Here is a 20,448-nt window from a genome sequence, read left to right as displayed (position 1 = left end):
GTTTTGAGAATTTCAGACGGAGCGTTAGGCAACGATTGTCTAGGCAAAGAGAAAGGAATACAGTAGAAAACGAATGGGTAACACGAATGTGTAACTTTGAGAGATGGAATAGTAGAGACAGTAGACAATCAAAGAGGTGGCGTAGTAAACATTCTTGGATAAGACAGGATAAATTGAATATAACTTACGAAAGGAGAAAATATAAAAATGCAGCAAATGAAGCAGATGGAAGAGAATACAGTTGTCTGAAAAATGAAACTGACAGGAAGTGCAAAATGGCTAAGCAGGAACGGCTAGAGGCAAATGTAGAAGCATATATAGTTAGTGTTAAGATAGATATTGCATACAGGAAAATTAAAGAGACCTTTGGAGAAAAGGGAACCTGTATGAATATCAAGGGATCAGATGAAAAACCAATCCTAAGTAGAGAAGGGAAAGCAGAAAGGTGGAAGGTGTAGGAGAAGATTAGTGTTTAAAATCCCATCGACAACGAGGTCATTAGTGACGGAGCGCAAGCCCAGATTAGGGAAGGATGGGGAAGGGAATCGTCCGTGGCCTTTCACAGGAACCATCGCGGTATTTGGCAGAAGCGATTTAGGGAAATCACGGAAAACCTAAATCAGGATGGCCAGATGCGGGTTTGAACCGTCGTCCTCCCGAATGCGAGTCCAGTGTGCTAACCACGGCGCCACCTCCCTCGGTGGAAGGAGTATATACAGGGTGTTACAAAAAGGTACGGCCAAACTTTCAGGAAACATTCCTCACACACAAATAAAGAAAAGATGTTATGTGGACATGTGTCCGGAAACGCTTAATTTCCATGTTAGAGCTCATTTTAGTTTCGTCAGTATGTACTGTACTTCCTCGATTCACCACCAGTTGGCCCATTTGAAGGAAGGTAATGTTGACTTCGGTGCTTGTGTTGACATGCGACTCATTGCTCTACAGTACTAGTATCAAGCACATCAGTACGTAGCATCAACTGGTTAGTGTTCATCACGAACGTGGTTTTGCAGTCAGTGCAATGTTTACAAATGCGGAGTTGGCAGATGCCCATTTGATGTATGGATTAGCACGGGGCAATAGCCGTGGCGCAGTACGTTTGTATCGAGACAGATTTCCAGAACGAAGGTGTCCCGACAGGAAGACGTTCGAAGCAATTGATCGGCGTCTTAGGGAGCACGGAACATTCCAGCCTATGACTCGCGACTGGGGAAGACCTAGAACGACGAGGACACCTGCAATGGACGAGGCAATTCTTCGTGCAGTTGACGATAACCCTAATGTCAGCGTCAGAGAAGTTGCTGCTGTACAAGTTAACGTTGACCACGTCACTGTATGGAGAGTGCTACGGGAGAACCAGTTGTTTCCGTACCATGTACAGCGTGTGCAGGCACTATCAGCAGCTGATTGGCCTCCACTGGTACACTTCTGCGAATGGTTCATCCAACAATGTGTCAATCCTCATTTCAGTGCAAATGTTCTATTTACGGATGAGGCTTCATTCCAACGTGATGAAATTGTAAATTTTCACAGTCAACATGTGTGGGCTGACGAGAATCCGCACGCAATTGTGCAATCACGTCATCAACACTAGATTTTCTGTGAACGTTTGGGCAGGCATTGTTGGTGATGTCTTGATTGGGCCCCATGTTCTCCCACCTACGTTCAATGGAGCACGTTATCATGATTTCATACGGGATACTCTACCTGTGCTGCTAGAACATGTGCCTTTACAAGTACGACACAACATGTGGTTCATGCACGATGGAGCTCCTGCATATTTCAGTCGAAGTGTTCGTACGCTTCTCAACAACAGATTCGGTGACCGATGGATTGGTAGAGGCGGACCAATTCCATGGCCTCCACGCTCTCCTGACCTCAGCCCTCTTGACTTTCATTTATGGGGGCATTTGAAAGCTATTGTCTACGCAACCCCGGTACCAAATGTAGAGACTCTTCGTGCTCGTATTGTGGACGGCTGTGATACAATACGCCATTCTCCAGGGCTGCATCAGCGCATCAGGGATTCCATGTGTCGGAGGGTGGATGCATTTATCCTCGCTAACGGAGCACATTTTGAACATTTCCTGTAACAAAGTGTTTGACGTCACGCTGGTACGTTCTGTTGCTGTGTGTTTCCATTCAATGATTAATGTGATTTGAAGAGAAGTAATAAAATGAGCTGTAACATGGAAAGTAAGCGTTTCCAGACACATGTCGACATAACATATTTTCTTTCTTTGTGTGTGAGGAATGTTTCCTGAAAGTTTGGCCGTACCTTTTTGTAACACCCTGTAGAGGGTCTATACAAGAGCGATGTACCTGAGGGCAATAATATAGTAGAAATGGAAGAGGACCTAGATAATGAGAGGGGAGATATGATACTGCGTGAAGAAACTGACAGAGCACTGTAAGACCAAAGTCGAAACAAGGCCCCGGGCGTAGAGAACATTCCATTAGAACTACTGATAGCCTTGGGAGAGACAGCCATGACAAAAGTGTTCCATCTGAAGAACAAGATGTATGAGACAGGTGAAACATCCTCAGACTTCAAGAAGAAAATAATAATTCCAATTCCAAAGATAGCAGGTGCTGAAAAGTGTGAAAATTATCGAACTATCAGTTTAATAAGACACGCTTGCAAAATACTAACACGAATTCTTTACAGACGAATGGAAAAATTGGTAGAAGCTGACCTCGGGGAAGATCAGTTTGGATTCCGTAGGAATGTAGCAACACGCGAGGCAATACTGACCCTACGACTACTCTTAGAAGGTAGGTTAAGGAGAGGCAGACTTGCGTTTACAGCATTTGTAAACTTACAAAAAGCTTTTGACAATGTTGACTGGGACAATCTCGTTGAAATTCTGAAGATAGCAGCAGTAAAATATCGGAAACGAAAGGTTATTGACAACATGTGCAGAAAGCATATTGCAGTTATAAGAGTCGAAGGGCATACAAGGGATGCAGTGGTTGAGAAGAGAATGAAACAGGGTTGTAGCCTATCCCAGATATTATTCAGAAGAAACTGTTACCTTAAATGTGGTTACATGTAAGGTAACAGTTTCTTCTTCTGAAGATGCCCCTAGGTGGCGTTGAAAACTAGTTAAAGAATTTTAAATTCTATTTCCAACCGGTTGGATGGAAATTTGTGACATTGTAGTATTCCAGGAGGTATCACAGCCTGTATCTGTGGGTCGAAGTAATAGATATGTCACACAAGCCTCTACGTATGTTATATATACCCACACTGTAGCTACGCTTTGATGGCCTTAAGCCGTTATTTTAATAAAAATAAACTTTAATTAGTTTAATTCACATATTTAAATATTAGTTATAAAAAAGGAATGCAGTGTAATCCTAACAGAGTAAAGGAGTAAGAATACTCTAGATTATAATTCGTATTTTTGTATTTATCAGTAATACAGACAATAGTGTCTTGCTCTCACTATGTTCAGATCTGTTCTGTAAGAGCCTTAACCGTTAGCACTAATCGGTTCGATGTGCTGTGTAGTTGTGAACTGGAAGTTTAAACAATATATCGGTATTGTTTGAGCAGATTTAGCCAAAAAGCGAATTCGCCATATGGTCGGCACTGATTCCAAAGATCACGAGTTTTTCCGAAGTGTGATAAATCAATTAAAGAAATAGAAAGTCTTGTTTTCGGAGATAGTTCAAGAGACTGAACTTATTAACAGATAAAGAATACGGACAGCGAACGGAATTGAAGTGATAATACTTGATATTCGTTTTTCTGAAATTTTAACGCAGCGAAAATTGCACTAAGCGATAGTCCATTGTTCAGTAATCAGCCAATGTTAACCATCAGTCTAGCATCTCTGGTCGCGGTAGGAAGCAAGCATTGAAATCATTTTTGATACGAAAAAGTGGTTTCAGAATATAACCAAAAGACATTTCATTTTGCTACGCCCAAGACTGTAAAACCAGATAATGAAAATTTCTTTACCTCTAATTAATTCCTGTCAGAGAATTGAATCAACGACCTTGAGCTCACGGCCGGCCGATGGTGGCCGAACGGTTCTAGGCGCTTCAGCCTGGAACCGCGCGACCGCTACGGTCGCAGGTTTGAATCCTGCCTCGGGGATGGGTGTGTGTGGTGTCCTTAGGTTAGTTAGGTGTAAGTAGTTCTAAGTTCTAGGGGACTGATGACCTGAGATGTTAAGTCCCATAGTGCTCAGAGCCTTTTTTTTTTTTTTTTTTTTTTTTTTTTTTTTTGAGCTCACGATTAAAGTAAACTGCATTTAACCTGGACAGTGTAAAGTAAACTGCATTTAACCTGGACAGTGTTTTCTTCCACGTTCCTGAGATACATCGATGTGTGCTTCATAATATAGTCTACTGCTAGAACTTAACAAGAAAGAAAGTCGTAAGCACATAGAACTTTTAATACGACCTTCAATAAAAAATAGCCCGGACAACACGATATTAAATACAACATGCAGAGATTTGTGATACGTTGTGGAACTAGTGAACAAAGGAATATGTGCAACATAAACTCGCGAAAGCATACATATGGAAAATGTAATATACTAGCTGAATATGTAATACGCACAAAGTTATCTTTCAAGAATAAATACAATGTATCAGATCAAATAGTGGACATGGACATCGTAGCACAAAGAAAATTCAAAATAAAGTTTCGAACTTCTGTAAGGTGATCTCACGAGTGAGAGAAACTGCTAGTCACTTGAATCCAGTGATGGTTAAAGTAGAAAAGGATACTATCGCCACATATTGTCCTGAAGTCATAAGAAAAAACAAAGACAAAGTCCATTACGGTAAGTTAAAATACAAAATGGAACGTGAAGATGAAAACACTTATGCATAACCTGAGAGCACGCGTAAATTCCAGCAACGAAAATACAATCGCAACACACGGTCCTTGCTGCAGTCTCACCGTATTCCTGATTGTTGTCGGTAGAATGTGCCCGTCTCGAAATCAGAGGCCAAGTGTGTAATTTACTTCCAGCAGGAGAATCAGCAGAGCAGAGTGCTTTATGCATAGCTTCACGAGGCGTCCAAACCGAAATTTTCGCGGTCAGCCCCCTGAATAGCTGACAGCAGCCGAAATTTACATTTTCTACTAAGATATACTCTATAGGTCTTTGCAAAGATGCATCTCGCAATCAGACACAGACGGCTAAGCGTCGATCGTCTTTGAATTGACAAGTGGTGGGCGAATACGCGATATGAAAGACGTTCGCGCAAAAGCTGATGTGGTTCACAGCGTGAGGATTCTTGTTTACGGAGAGAAATTTTGTGTACGGCTGCAGCCTTTCTTGGCGTTCGTCACTGAAGGTAAAATCTTCTATGGAGTAAGGCCACGTCGTGTCCCTCTTGAATTTTTTCTATGTAATCGTCGTTTCGACCCCTCTGCTGGCATAATCTCCGAAATCTTGTAGTGTTCAAGGTTAGCGGAGTACAGAAATACTGAAGATTGTATCCTATACGCGAAAAGGAAAGTAAACATTCCCTCTTGTCATACGAAATTACGACGTGACGTATTTGAGAATAGAGATAACAGCTTAAGCGTATTTTTCGATTATAGTTACGATTTGTAGGTCGTACTGTGTGTCTTGATGTCCTTACTCGCGTAGAACTTGTTTTTCCGATACGCTATTCGTTTTATTTCCAAGAAATGTTTCTCTTATATGTGTGTAATTGATCTTAATAGTTGCAATTCCGTGTTAGCACATTATCATAATCGAAACTGCCTGCGTTTCTTATGTTTCAAGATATTGACAACAATATGACACTACAGTTTCGTAGCTTTTCATGACTTTTGTCTCATGTTGACTGTTGTTATATCCCCCGTCCTTCCTTCTTCCATTTATTGTCCACATTAAACAATTCCCAGTCCAAGTAATTAATAAACAAAGTCTTTTATGCAGATCTGAGAGGAGCGAAGATTACAATAAGCTTTTAAGTTTACTTAGCTTGTCATGATGAGATGGCTCCAATTCTTCTTGTCTAGGGGTCTGATTCCTGAAACTGAAAATCTAACTGCACGTCCTCACAGATGGTTTGAACTAAATAAATTGGAAGATTGTTATTGAAGAATTTATTACGTAAATAAATGTCCCACTGATTTTCTCACATTTTAGTATATCATACAGTATTTTGATTTTTCACATAAACAAAGCCTAAATTACATTGTTCGCACCTATTATACAAAAACACATCCGACCAGATCAGAGGCAAGCTTACGACTCCCCCACTCCGCGGAAATACAATATTCCAAAGGGTTTACAATTTTTCTTAACAAATGAAATCCTATTAGTTTTCGTTAGATTATTAACTTCGATAATTAATTCATAAATGAATCCAGAAATCAAGATAGTAAACAGTACAGGATTGCGTAGTTAATAATAGAAATTTTAAGTATGCAAAAAAAGTGTAATTTCAAATGTTTCTAAACGAAATAATTAGAACTGTACATTCAGAACTAATACTTATCGATTATAACACCGAAACTAAAATATTTTATAAAGTAATTCTTTTCATAAATTTTAGCTTTTACCATGTATAAAGTTAATGAAAGTTTTCAGAAAATCAACCGAGATAATATTGACCTGTCCAAAATTCGAAAAATAATACTGGTATCGACAATTACTGTTGAGGAAAAGTAATGTTAGAGCAGACTGTCCCGTCACACTATTTCAGCGGTCAAATATGCTGCTGTGGAAAACCAAAGGACGAGACGAATTAAGTAACGTACCATATTAACAACTCGGTGGAAAACAACGAAATCGCCGAAGCATGTTGCCAGCGGTCTCCTAATCGCGCGCAGAAAGCCGCACGTCACATGGCCGGAGGTGAGCGTCACTAGCTCCAAATAGGGCTGGCCCCAAAACTCAAGGCAGTTGAAGGAACGGGAAAAGATAGCATGTGTCAGGGAGCAGTTACCGTGCACTGTGGCGATTTTCTTCATTACAACATGGCCGTAAGACAACATTTAGATGACTTTACACGGGGAAGAATCATCGGAAAACTGGAAGAAGAAGAAAGTTGACGAGTGTGGACCAGGAGTTTGGTACTGGTCACAGCATTGTTCCCGTGCATAGGGAGCATTCCGAACAACAGGCACTGCTGCCTGGAAGAGAGGAGGTGGTACACCACAGTCACTACAGCAACAGATGACTGCTACATTGTGCAGCAGGTTAAGAAGTTGGTGCAACTGCAACAACATTCAAGAGAAACTTCCTGGCAGATTAAAACTGTGTGCCGGACCGAGACTCGAACTCGGGACCTTTGCCTTTCGCGGGCAAGCGCTCTACCAACTGAGCTACCCAAGCACGACTGACGCCCCGTCCTCACAGCTTTAATTCCGCCAGTACCTCGTCTCCTACCTTCCAAACTTCGCAGAAGCCCTCCTGCATACCTTGCAGAACTAGCTCTCCTGGAAGAAAGGATATTGCGAAGACATGGCTTAGCCACAGCCTAGGGGATGTTTCCAGAATGTGATTTTCACTCTGCAGCGGAGTGTGCGTTGATATAACGGGGCGTGAGTCGTACTTGGGTAGCTCAGTTGGTAGAGCACTTGCCTGCGAAAGGCAGAAGTCCCGAGTTCGAGTCTCGATCCGGCACACAGTTTTAATCTGCCAGGAAGTTTCATATCAGAGCACACTCCGCTGCAGAGTGAAAATCTCGTTCTGGGAACATTCAAGAGGACTGCAAGGTATGCAATCTCATGCTCCACAATGGCACGACTAATGCATGGAGGCTAGTCTCTTTGCCCGACGACCAGTACCTTGTGTTCCGTTGACACCCGGACTTCTGCGGCACCGTTTGCAATGATGCCAAGAGCATAGGGACTAGACGAACGAGGAAAGTGGTCGAGTGCTCTTCTCGGATGGAAGTAGTTTCAGGTTGTGAGAAGTGATTCTGGCCGTACCCTCGTATGGAGAGAGGTGGGGACAGGTAATTCATCAGGCAACATTGTCGAATGTGATTGTTTTGGTGGTCCACTTGCTATGGTGTGGGGAGGTGTAATGTTATGTAGGTGTATTGACCTCCAGATTTTTTGAACACGGTACACTAACCAGTCAACGTTATTTTGACACTTTACACCTTTTTCAAGTACAGCTTAACAAGATTACATTCTCCCCTGACTTCATTTTTATGGAAGACTGCGCAACCACATCTAACAGCGCAGATGGAGGTGCTATTGGAACGAGACAATATTCGGAGAATGGACTGGCCTGCCCGTTCCTACTACTTAAATCCAATCGAGCACGTGTGGAATGGGTTGGGGAAACGTATTGTAGTATGTCCAGGTGCAGCAATAACAATCCAGCAGCTGTCAACCGCACTCGTGGAGGAATGGAACGCCCTGTCACAAGAACTCCTTACCAACCTTGAGGCCCGGATGGGAGGACGTTGCACAGCACACATTGCCATCTATGGTGATCAGAATCTTATTAAGAACAGCGCCTTGTCATTTGTAATGCCCATAACGTCGATATGCAGCAGGATTTTAGAACATACACTACTGGCATCAAAATTGCTACACCAGAGCCATTTGAACCATTTTTTTGAACATTTACGGGACATAATAGGGAAGTCAGTTCGTGCACAAAATCCTGCAGCGGCAACACTTTCGCAATTACGGATGGCTATAGCGGTACCATAGCTCAGTATTTCTGCAGGGGACTTCCAACGACATGTTGAGTCCACAACACTTCGCGCTGCTGCACTACGTCTGGCAAAAGGAGCTCGGACACCCCATAAGTTCTATGACCTCGGTGTGTAAGCGGAACAGAGACGATGGGGCATAATTCTTCCGAACATGCGGAGCAGCATATGGAAAACGCACTGACGTAAGCGGCTTCGACAATGCCGAGATTGTTACACTACTGGTCATCAAAACTGCTATACCACGAAGATGACGTGCTACAGACGCGAAATTTAACCGACAGGAAGAAGATGCTGTGATATGCAAATGATTAGCTTTTCAGAGCATTCACACAAGGTTGGCGCTGGTGGCGACACCTACAACGTGCTGACATGAGGAAAGTTTCCAACCGATTTCTCATACACAAACAGCAGTTGACCGGAGTTGCCTGGTGAAACGTTGCCATGCGTACCATCGCGTTTCCGACTTTGATAAAGGTCGGATTGTGGCCTATCGCGATTGCGGTTTATCGTATCGCGACATTGCTGCTCGCGGGTTGGTCGAGATCCAATGACTGTTAGGAGAATATGGAACCCGTGGGTTCACGAGGGTAATACGGAACGCCGTGTTGGATCCCAACGGCTTCGTATCACTAGTAGTCGAGATGCCAGGCACCCTATCCGCATGGCTGTAACGCATCGTGCAGCCACGTCTCGATCCCTGAGTCAACAGATGGGGACGTTTGTAAGACAACAGCCATCTGCCCGAACAGTTCGACGACGTTTGCAGCAGCATGGACTATCAGCTAGGAGACCATGGCTGCGACTACCCTTGACGCTGCATCACAGACACGAGCGCCTGTGATGGTGTACTCAACGACGAACCTGGGTGCACGAATGGCAAAACGTCATTTTTTCGGATGAATCCAGGTTCTGCTTACAGCATCATGATGGTCGCATCCGTGTTTGACGACATCGCGGTGAATGCACATTGGAAGCGTGTATACTGGCGTATCACCTGGCGTGATGGTATGGGGTGCCATTGGTTACACGTCTCGGTCACCTCTTGTTCGTATTGACGGCACTTTGAACAGTGGACGTTACATTTCAGATGTGTTACAACCCGTGGCTCTACCCATTATTCGATCCCTGCGAAACCCTAAATTTCAGAAGGATAATGTACGACCGCATGTTGGACGTCTAGTACGGGCCTTTCTGGATACAGAAAATGTTCGATTGCTGCCCTGGCCAGCAAATTCTCCAGATCTCTCACCAATTAGAAACGCCTGGTCAATGGTGGCCGAGCAACTGGCTCGTCACAATACTCCAGTCACTACTCTTGATGAACTGTGGTGTCGTGTTGAAGCTGCATGGGGAGCTGTACTTGTGCACGCCATCCAAGCTCTGTTTGACTCAATGCCCAGGCGTATCAAGGCCGTTATTACGGCCAGAGGTGATTGTTCTGGGTCCTGATTTCTCAGGATCTATGCACCCAAATTACGTGAAAATGTAATCACATGTCAGTTCTAGTATAATATATTTGTCCAATGAATACCCGTTTATTATCTGCATTTCTTCTTGGTGTAGCAATTTTAATGGCCATTAGTGTTCCAACATTATGAATTATCTCGAAGAAAACGGTCTATTGACGTACAGTCAACATGGGTTTAGAAAACATCGTTCCTGTGAAACACAACTAGCTCTTCATTCACATTTAGTGTTGAGTGCTACTGAAAGGGATTTCAGATCGATTCCGTATTTTTGGATTTCCGGAAGGCTTTTTACACGCTACCACACAAGTGGTTCTAGGAAATAGCGGGCTTATGGAATATCGTCTCAGTTATGTGACTGGATTTGTGATTTCCTGTCAGAGAGGTCACAGTTCGTAGTAATTGACGGAAAGCCATCGAGTAAAACAGAAGTGATTTCTGGCATTCCCCAAGCTATTGTTATAGGCCCTTTGCTGTTCCTTATCCATATAAATCTATCTCCAAATAATTGGAGGGAATCCGAGCAGCCGTCTTCGGTTGTTTGCAGATGAGGCTGTCGTTTATCGACTAATAAAGTCATCAGAAGATCCATACAAACTGCAAAACGATTTAGAAAAGATATCTGCATGGTGTGAAAAGTGGAAATTTACCCTAAATAACGAGAAGTGTGAGGTCATCAACATGAGTGCTAAAAGGAACTCGTTAAACTTCGGTTACACGATAAATCAGTCTAATCTAAAAACCGTAAATTCAACTAAATACCAAGGTATTACAATTACGAACAAGTTAAATTGGAAGGAACACATAGAAAATGTTGTGGGGAAGGCTAACCAAAGAATGCGTTTTATTGGCAGGACACTCCGTCCTCTTTTAGAATCCTTACCAGATAGGACTGACGGAGAATATCGAAAAAATTCAAAGAAAGGCAGCACGTTTTGTATTATCGCGAAATATGGGAGAGTAGTGTCACAGAAATAATACAGGATTTGGGCTGGAAATCATTAAAAGAAAGTCGTTTTTCGTTGCGACGGAATCTTCTCACGAAATTCCAATCACCAACTGTCTCCTCGGAATGCGAAAATATTTTGTTGACACCGACCTACATAGGAGGAACGATCACCACGATAAATTAAGCGAAATCAGAGCTCGTACGGAAAGGTATAGGCGTTCATTCTTTCCGTGCTCTATACGAGATTGGAATAATAGAGAACTGTGAAGGTGGTTCGATGAACCCCCTGCCAGGCACTTGTATGTTATTTGCAGAGTATCCATGTAGATGTAAATGCAGGGGAGCGTTGTAAATCGTGGTGACTTCCCTGCAATTATGAAAGTGACATTTCTTTTCGTCTCGTTGTGTATTTCATTTAGTGACATTCTGTGCTGTACAGCAGCAGTTCTTTTTATGTGCGGTCCAAATTTGATCAAGCTATGTTACTTGGCAGAGAGTCACCATGCGAAATCACTTTGTTCCTTAAAATGTGCACGCGAGTGTATGATGGCGCCCCGAACGGCGAAAGAGCCCGGTGTGGGTGTGGGAGGGACTAGACGCCGTGTCACTCAGGGCCCGGAGCGGGTATAAGCGCCAGTGGTGGGTGAGTGGCGCCAGCACGAACGCTTTTAGTAAACACGGGCCCCCCGCAGGCGCAGATAACCCGCGACCCCTGATAAGCCACAGCTGGCCGCGCCGTTGCGTCAGCTTAGCAACCTGATGGAGCGACACTCTTGCGTCAGCACGCCTTGTCCTGTTGCCGAGCGACATACTCTGCGCTCCTAAATTTGTACCCCGCTTATCCGAGCCGTGATTATAATGAGCTAGTTTATCTCTTCCGAGATATTTAATGCTTGAAACTCAAAAGTTTCCTACGTCTTTTAGGGTACGTTTATGCTGGTGCTTCGCTGCCCACTGCTGCCCGTCGCTAGTCACGCAGTCATCTACAAGGGTTGAACAAAAATATGGACGCTCAGCAAGAAATGCATGTTTGAACGTAAATGTAGATGACAGAAAAGCCGGCAGGTTGCACTGTTTATAGCATCGCTTCTTGAAAAAAGTAATGTAAATCAACTAATCGATATGTAACTACAATGGAACCGTTATACGTGCTCATAGAATTGTAATTACTATTATCTTTGTATCGTAGTATGTAAGAAAAAGCTTTCTTTGTTTCACGTTCTTGTCTTCTCCTTTGTCTTCTGTGTCTGGATGGTTCTGATGTCGTGTCAGACGGTCGCATATAGATCACGGTCTGTAAATAATTATTTCAATTGTCTGTAGTGTCATGATAATTTTTGTTAAATATATATGCAAATAGCTTCGTAGTATGTGTTTTTTGTTAGTGGCAAAAAGCACGTTCTATGACGCATAATTATCGTTTACGTAATAATTAAATGTTGCCCTGGCCATTTTGTGTAAGTCCATTGTATAGCAGTGACGCCATTGGTGTCAAAAATGGTAAAACTATTTTAATACTCATTTAATTGCAAAAAGTATTAAAGAAAATAATCTAAAAATGCAGAACGGCGTCTTGTAAAGTTTTTCATTTCTTTTTGTAGGCCAGAGGTACAGTTTTATTGAAAACAATTATTTCAATTGTATACGCTGCCGTTGCACATAGGCAGCTGTACTGGAGCATCAAACCTCACAGACAAAAATAAATAATTAATTGAGTATTATATTTAGTTTGCTTATCGCGTAACATTAAAGAAAGCTATTTTTTAATCCATCGTGAGTAAGACGGATGTCTTCACGTTGGAATACGTATGGTTTTTCTGTGCGATAGCGCCCTGAGAAAATTTAGCCTTGGCTTTTAAAGAACATAAGAGTTTTTTTAACAAAACATTTCATCCCAAATTTAACAGGATATTTTATTTCATTCACTTTTTAAAAAAGTTACTCGATATGTTGTATTTGAACCCAACGGCACCTGTGCAAAGATCTCAATATGTTGCGAACGTCAGTCGTGGTCAGAATAGTATTTTGTGTACTTATGCGCTACCTCGGGACTGAGTGAATTCGAACGTGAGCAAATGTTTGGTGCTCTATGACGGGAATACAGAAGTACTAATAACTTAGGAATGAAATAAATAGAAGAGCAGGGATCAAAAGGCGAAATGGCTGCAGGAAAAATGTAAAGAAATCGAAAAAGAAATGATTGTCGGAAGGAATGACTCAACATACAGATAATCTTCCGTGAAATTAAAACCAAGAGCTGTAACATTAAGAGTGCACTGTTAAGTGAATAGGAGAAGGTGAATAGGTGGAAAGAGTACACTGAAGGTTCTATGACGGGGAGGGCTTGTTTGTTGAGGTGTTAGAAGAAGAAACAGAACTCGATATAGAAGAGAGAGGGGAGCCAGTATTAGAATCAGAAAGTCATTGGAAGACTTAAAATTGAATAAGGCAGATGGGTTATAAAATATTCCGTCGGAATTTCTAAAATCATTGTGGGAAGTAGCAACAAAACGACTATTCACGTTGGTGTGTAGAATGTATGAGACTGGCGATATACCGTCAGACTTTCGGAAAAAAAATCCTACCCTCTATTCCGAACATAGCAATAGCAGACAAGTGTGAGAATTAGCGTGCAATCAACTTTACAGCTCATGTACCAAAGTGGCTGACAAGAACAATATACAGAAGAATCGAAAAGAAAATTGCATGTCTGTTAGATAAAGATCAGTTTGGCTTTAGGAAAAGTAAAAGTAATATTGAGGGAGTTCTGGCGTTGCGGTTGATAACGTAAGCAAAACTGAACAAAAATCAGACGCGGTCATAGGATTTGTCGACCTGCAGAACGCGTTCGACAAAAGAAAATGGTGCAAATTGTTCGAAATTCTGAGAGAAAAGTAGGGATAAGCTACAGGGAAAGACGGATAATATGCAATATGTACAAGAACCAAGAGCAAACAGTAATAGTGGAAGACCAAAAACGAAGTGCTCCTGTTGAAGACGGTGTAAGAGACAATGCTGTCTTTCGCCCCTACTGTTCAATCTATACTTCGAGTAAGCAATGATGGAAATAAAAGAAAGGTTCAAGAGTAAGTTTAAAATTCATGGTGGAAGGATGTCAATTTTAAGAGTCGCTGATGACATTGCTAACAAGGGAACCTCCCCATCACACCCCCCTCAGATTTAGTTATAAGTTGGCACAGTGGATAGGCCTTGAAAAACTGAACACAGATCAATCGGGAAAACAGGAAGAAGTTGTGTGGAACTATGAAAAAAATAAGCAAAATATACAAACTGAGTAGTCCATGCGGAAGATAGGCAACATCAAGGATGATCTAGTCTCAGTAGCGCCGTGGTCCCGTGGTTAGCGCGAGCAGCTGCGGAACGAGAGGTCCTTGGTTCAAGTCTTCCCTCGCGTAAAAAGTTTAATTTTTTATTTTCAGACAATTATCAAAGTTCAGGTACTCACACATAATCAACTTCTCTCCAAAATTCCAGGACATGTTCAGATTTGCTTGGACATATGCAGAATTTGACAGTCTACACACGGAAAAATTTGAAAACGTTAAAAACATATGTTTTGACAGAGCACAGGGTAAACTGAGCGACTGTGAAACTGTTGCATTCATTTGTTGCAGTTTATGTGACAAACTCTTATGTTTTCATCACTTTTTCGGGATTGATTATCACATCCACAAGAAAACCTAAATCGGGCAAGGTAGAAGAATCTTTTTACCCATTCGCCAAGTGTACAAGTTAGGTGGGTCGACAACATATTCCTGTCATGTGACGCACATGCCGTCACCAGTGTCGTATAGAATATACCAGACGTGTTTTCCTGTGCAGGAATCGGTTGACCTATGACCTTGCGATCAAATGTTTTCGGTTCCCATTGGAGAGGCACGTCCTTTCGTCTACTAATCGCACGGTTTTGTAGTGCGGTCGCAAAACACAGACACTAAACTTATTACACTGAACAGAAACGTCAATGAACGAACGGACAGATCATAACTTTGCGAAAATAAAGAAAGTAAAAATTTTGCTCGAGGGAAGACTTGAACCAAGGACCTTTCATTCCGCAGTTGCTCACGCTAACCACGGGACCACGGCGCGACTGAGCCCAGCATCTCCTTGATGTTGCCTATCTTGCACATGGACTACTCAGTTTGTATATTTTGCTTATTTTATTCATAGTTCCACACAACTTCTTCCTGTTTTCTCGATTGATCTGTGTTCAGTTTCTCAAGGCCTATCCACTGTGCCAACTAATAACTAAATCTGAGGGGGGTGCGATGGGGAGGTTCCCTTGTAAGAATTACAGGACGTGTTGAATGGAACGAGTACAGAATATGGATTGAGAGTACATCGAAGAAAGCCGAAAGTAATGAGAAGTAGCGGGAATGAGAACAGCGAGAGACGAAGTAAACGAAGTTAAGGAAATCTGCTACTTAGACAGCAAAATAATCCATGACGGCCGGAGCAAGGAGGACATTAAAATCAGATTAGCTCCGGCGAAAAGGGCATTCTTGACAGGAGAAATCTGCTACTATTAAACACTGGTTTTAATTTCAGGAAGAAATGTCTGAGAATGTACGTTTGGAGCACAGCATTGTATGGAAGACGGACATGGACTGTGGGAAAACCGAAACAGAAACAAAAATCTAAGCTTTTGAGATGTGGTGCTGCAGAAGAATGTTGAAAATTACGTGGACTGATAACATAAGTAATGAGGAGTTCTCGGCAGTTTTGGCGAGGAAAATAAGAAGAAGGGGACAGGATAATAGGTCATCTGTTGAGATACGAGGCATACACCCAGCAAATGCTGGAGGAAGAAGATTACAAGTGCTACTCTGAAATAAAAAGTTCAGCATAGGAGTGGAATTCGTGGCGGGCCGCATCAAACCATCCTGAAGACTGGCTGAAAAACATCTTTGAAGAAGACTGTGACGAATAATAAGAGCACGAAAGCTACAGGAGAACTGAATGTCGCATTCAAGAACCCTGCCAGCAAAAAAATAACACGAGGAAAGCTCCATAAGTTGGGAATTACATGTCGAGCTGTCATTCCAAGACCACTCATCACTGATGCAAATGCCAGTAACAGGAAAACATGGTACCGAAGCCCTAAAGCCTGGACTACGGAGCAATGGAGGAAAGTCATTTCGTCGGATGAGTCTTATTTCACATTGTTTCCAACTTCTGGCCAAGTTTACGTGTCAAGAGTGAAGTATGGCAGGGGTTCGGTGATGATTTTGGCTATAATATCGCGGTATTTCACGGGCCCCTTGAGTACTCTGATAGATGGCGTTACCGCCAGGGATTATGTGACCATTTTGGCTGATCATGTCCATCCCTTGGTACAGTTTTTCTTCCCTAATGATGATGCTGCGTTCCAAGACGATAGGGCCCTTATTCAGAATGCTCACATCGTTCAGGATTGGTTTGTGAGCGCGAGGACGAATGGTCGTAATTCCCTGGCCACCACAATCGCCAGATCTCGATATTATTAAGTCTTTGTGATCTACTCTAGAGAGAAAAGTGCGTGACCGCTCCATCATCGTTAGCTGAATTGGCCACTGTTTAGCCGGAATAACGGTATACGATTTCCTCTAAAGCCATAGAGCCAATCCATTATGAGACGACTGGAAGTTGTTTTGAACGCCCAAGGGTTTCTACGCCGTATTAGGCATGGCTAATGCGTTGTGTTTTTGATGTTTCGATATTTTTGTCCACCTCCTGTACCTTCCCATTGACAGCCATTACCCTGCCGCTGTTCACTTTGCTAGTTGAATTTATTACTTTTAGTTTGTGAAGCAAACAATATCGTTCCGACATCGTCTGACGACTGTCCTAGTGATTCGTTCAAGCCAAAAATATCGTTTTAGAAAGGGAAAAGAAGAAGATGTATGGATGCACTCTTTGAATGTAGACCATCCAAACCTCCACCAGAATTAACAATTGCTCAAAAATTATACAGCACAGACCAAACAAATGTGATACTGTTCCTGCAAGCCTGGCGTCTTGCGATCGTGATTTGGGACTTGGCGATCTACATTGTCATCTGTGGTGAGTGCCTACCATATATTGATTAACTGATGCCGTAGGTACTGTTCACAAGCACACTACGCCTGACCAATGCGAGATCATCTGTAGATGAACTTGATGACCCAGGTGCCGAATGAGTACGTTATCAGGCTGCTGGAACGTCGTGTAGAGGAGGAGCGCCACTCCAAGCTACTCACGAGGTTCCAGGGCTCCCATGAGTTGCTATATCAGCCGTAGCAGCTGATGAGATGTCGAGTGGCCCCTTAAGAAGCCGAACTGCTCATCTGGGATGAGGGCCTTGGCAACAATGTAACGAAGGCGGCGCCTAGTGTAAAGCCTCTCAAATGCTTTAGAGAAGAAAGACAGCAAGTTTATTGACCGGTAGTTATGCAGCAGCTAACGATCTTTTCCGCCCTTCAGAATGGCCATCACTTTTCCATGTTTCCACATGGCAGACTCTGGAGTGATGTAGATGGCGGTCAGCAGGCGATAAGGGATAGGAAGCAGTTGCTGCATAATCACTTTGTCAGGCCTATCAGATCAGTGTACCTTCTTTGGATTTAGGTGTTGGAGTTGCAGCCCCATTTCCTCCTCCTTCGCATCCACCTCTGCTCAATCATGTCGTCGTCTTCTATGGCTATCAGGAACCCAGGCAGGTCGCCCCCTACTAGGCGAATGTTCTCACAGTCGACTGGATCCATCATCGGCGTTTTTTGTCTATGAAGGGGGCACTTCCAGGCTCAGGTGCCTGGCACTGGACTTGGCATCACACTTGCTGACAACTTCGCGTCCCGTTGGCAGGGACGGAATCTACTGCTGCCATCAGAGAAACTGCTTCGTCATTCTTCGATGCTGATGGTGGCAATCTTGCCCACCTAAGTTGCAGTAGGAGTGCCTGTCCACTGCTTCTCGGATGTCTCGACGCAAATGGTTGAAGAGGCACTTTATCGGTGGATGATGGGTCATCTGCAGTTGGCGGAGAACCCAGTTTTTCTGGCTGCAGCTGTCTCGAAGTGTCTTGTGGCTGGGGCGGACGCCTGGGGCCACTGTTTGCAGCGTATGATGGGTGAGGAAGTCCAGTGCTGCTTTGGCATTCCAACAATGGTTGGATGCGGCACAGACGTATCGAGCACCTGAGCCTGGAAATGCCCCCAGTCAATACCATGGAGGGGGTGGCAGGTGCTACTTGGTGCTGTGCTGTGAACATTGCCGCCACATGGTTAGAAGACAGCGTACAGTCCATAGAGGCATCAGCAAATGAAGTGGCTAGCACACTGGACCAGCATTGAGGAGAATGTCTTCCATCAGGGCTCCAAAAATAGGGAAACTGCATGGTCAGGGATCGGAGCTGTATGGAGGATGTGTAAGGCTTCCCAACGAAACCACCTTGGCTGCACAAGCGTCTCCTAACCGAATTGCTTGTCTATGGAATGTCGCCTCAGTTGTGCCACTGGATGGTGATTTCCAGTCAGGAAGGTCACAGTTCGTAGTAATAAAAATGGTCCAAATGGCTCTGAGCACTATATGGGACTTAACATCTGAGGTCATCAGTCCCCTAGAACTTAGAACTACTTAAACCTAACTAACCTAAGGACATTACACACATCCATGCCCGAGGCAGGATTCGAACCTGAGACCATAGCGGTCGCGCGGTTCCAGACTGACGCGCCTAGAACCGCACCCCACACCGGCCGGCTCGTAGTAATAGACGCAAAGTCATCGAGAAGTACTATCTGGCGTTCCCAAAGGAAGTGTTATAGGCCCTCTCTATTGTTCCTGAACTATATTAACGATATGGGAGACAATTTCAAAATGATTTAGATATCTGTATGGCACGAAAAGTGGCAATTGACCCAGCATAAAGAAAACTGCCAAGTTATTCTCATGAGTACTAAAAGAAATCCGCTAAATTTCGATTTCGCAATAAATCACACAAATCTTAAGGCTGTAAATGCGACTAAATACTTAGGGATTACAATTACAAATAACCTAAACTGGAACGATCACACTGATAATGTTGTGGGTAGAACAAACCAAAGACTGCGATTCATTGGCAGAACACTTACAAGATGCAACAGGTCTACTAAAGAGACTGCTTACACCACGCTTGTCCGCCCCATTCTGGAGTATTGCTACGCGGTGTGGGATCCGCATAATGTGGGACTGACGCATGACATCGAAAAAGTACGAAGAAGTGTGGCTTGTTTTGTATTATCGCGAAATAGGGGAGATAGTGTCACAGACATGTTTTTTGCTCGCGTATGATGTCGTTTTTGGAAACCCAGAATCTACTCTGTAGGAATCAACATGGATTCCGGAAACAGCGATCGTGTGAGACCCAGCTCGCTTTATTTGTTCATGAGACCCAGAAAATATTAGATACAGGCTCCCAGGTAGATGCTATTTTCCTTGACTTCCGGAAGGCGTTCGATACAGTTCCGCACTGTCGCCTGATAAACAAAGTAAGAGCCTACGGAATATCAGACCAGCTGTGTGGCTGGATTGAAGAGTTTTTAGCAAACAGAACACAGCATGTTGTTATCAATGGAGAGACGTCTACAGACGTTAAAGTAACCTCTGGCGTGCCACAGGGGAGTGTTATGGGACCATTGCTTTTCACAATATATATAAATGACCTAGTAGATAGTGTCGGAAGTTCCATGCGGCTTTTCGCGGATGATGCTGTAGTATACAGAGAAGTTGCAGCATTAGAAAATTGTAGCGAAATGCAGGAAGATCTGCAGCGGATAGGCACTTGGTGCCGGGAGTGGCAACTGACCCTTAACATAGACAAATATAATGTATTACGAATGCATAGAAAGAAGGATCCTTTATTGTATGATTATATGATAGCGGAACAAACACTGGTAGCAGTTACTTCTGTAAAATATCTGGGAGTATGCGTGCGGAACGATTTGAAGTGGAATGATCATATAAAATTAATTGTTGGTAAGGCGGGTACCAGGTTGAGATTCATTGGGAGAGTGCTTAGAAAATGTAGTCCATCAACAAAGGAGGTGGCTTACAAAACACTCATTCGACCTATACTTGAGTATTGCTCATCAGTGTGGGATCCGTACCAGATCGGGTTGACGGAGGAGATAGAGAAGATCCAAAGAAGAGCGGCGCGTTTCGTCACAGGGTTATTTGGTAACCGTGATAGCGTTACGGAGATGTTTAATACACTCAAGTGGCAGACTCTGCAAGAGAGGCGCTCTGCATCGCGGTGTAGCTTGCTCGCCAGGTTTCGAGAGGCTGCGTTTCTGGATGAGGTATCGAATATATTGCTTCCCCCTACTTATACCTCCCGAGGAGATCACGAATGTAAAA

Source organism: Schistocerca nitens, chromosome 2, assembly GCF_023898315.1.
Source record: "Schistocerca nitens isolate TAMUIC-IGC-003100 chromosome 2, iqSchNite1.1, whole genome shotgun sequence".
In the NCBI taxonomy this organism is placed as follows: Eukaryota; Metazoa; Arthropoda; class Insecta; order Orthoptera; family Acrididae; genus Schistocerca; species Schistocerca nitens.
The sequence above is the reverse complement of the archived record's forward strand: the minus strand, read 5'-3'. Positions refer to the sequence as shown.